The following is a 1135-nucleotide window of genomic DNA, read 5'->3' as shown; positions in this document are numbered from 1 at the left end:
AGCGCAAAAGGGATTGGGGGAAGAAGAAGGGGGGGATGGGTGGATTGTGCCATACGGTTGGCGCCACTGTTCAGACATGTGGAGTGGGGGGGGAACAATGGCAAACAGCATTTAGAACAGTTTTCTAGGCTTACAACTGGGGAAGGGGGTGAGGGATACGGGGTTTGGGAAGAGGTCTAGGCAACCTGGCCAGGGCTACCCCGACAGGGTGGCTGAAAAGACCGAGAGGGGTCAGAGAGAAGGTAGCAACTCTGTGCCTCTGGGCATATCACCCCATTCGGTTTTTCCAACGAAAGGGAAGTGGGATGAGGAGCAGGAGGGGAGGAAGGAGGGATATGGGAAGAACTGCGAGGGGATTTGTGCTTTTCTTTTACTTTCCGGTCCATTTTATGGAAGTCCCGAAGGACTAGAACTAGAGGAAAGAATTTTTCTCCAGAGGAGTCCCCTTTACGCTTTAAATCAGTAATCTTGTCCCCCACAGCCTGCCAGAAGGCAGGAGATTTTAAATTTGCAGGAGACACTTGAGGAAGGTAAAAGAAAAGCCAGTGAACAAACTGTTTTAACAGACCCTTTGAAAATTTAAACCCACTAACTGCAAGGAATTTCGCAACTTGGAGAAAAACCTCTTTGGGGCTGAGAGAGTTTTGATCCCATCTCTCTCTCAGCACTTCTTCCACCCAGCACCCACAAAACTCAAAAAGAAACAAAATATCAGGGGCCGGGGATACTCAAACAAGTTTCAGAAATCAGTTAAAAGGCATCTGGTTCCAAACTAAATAGCACAGGTGGGGTTCTCCGAGGCATGGCTGCTCTCCAAAGTCAGTTCAGTGCAGAATCAGTGGGAGTTAGCAGCCTTCTCTCAGGGCACCGCTCCTAAAACAGAGCGGACTGCACCGAGAGGCGTCGGCAGGTCCAAAGTCGCTTCTTATCGCTGTCCACTGACAGCCACGACATCGAAGGGATCCACTCGCGTGAGCCCCACACTTGGTGCGCCAACCGAATGCAGTTCTTGTGCTCGAGGCATGAGCTCTGGCGTGCCCCAGGTCAGAGAGAGTCCAGCTGCGTTACGTCTGTGCATCACTGAAGTGACTTCAGCATCAGGAAAAGAGCTGCTGGCTGGGGCCGCCAGCTGGCT

At 51.5% G+C, this 1135-nt stretch overlaps 1 pseudogene; it reads right to left on the bottom strand.

Moving 5' to 3' along the window:
* The window catches only part of LOC108449571, a 3896-nt pseudogene extending 2942 nt beyond the window's left edge, over positions 1 to 954 (bottom strand).
* Positions 955 to 1135: the final 181 nt, after the last annotated feature.

This window comes from Corvus brachyrhynchos, unplaced genomic scaffold (assembly GCF_000691975.1).
Source record: "Corvus brachyrhynchos isolate BGI_N302 unplaced genomic scaffold, ASM69197v1 scaffold28, whole genome shotgun sequence".
Lineage (NCBI taxonomy): Eukaryota > Metazoa > Chordata > Aves > Passeriformes > Corvidae > Corvus > Corvus brachyrhynchos.
The sequence above is the reverse complement of the archived record's forward strand: the minus strand, read 5'-3'. Positions and strand labels throughout refer to the sequence as shown.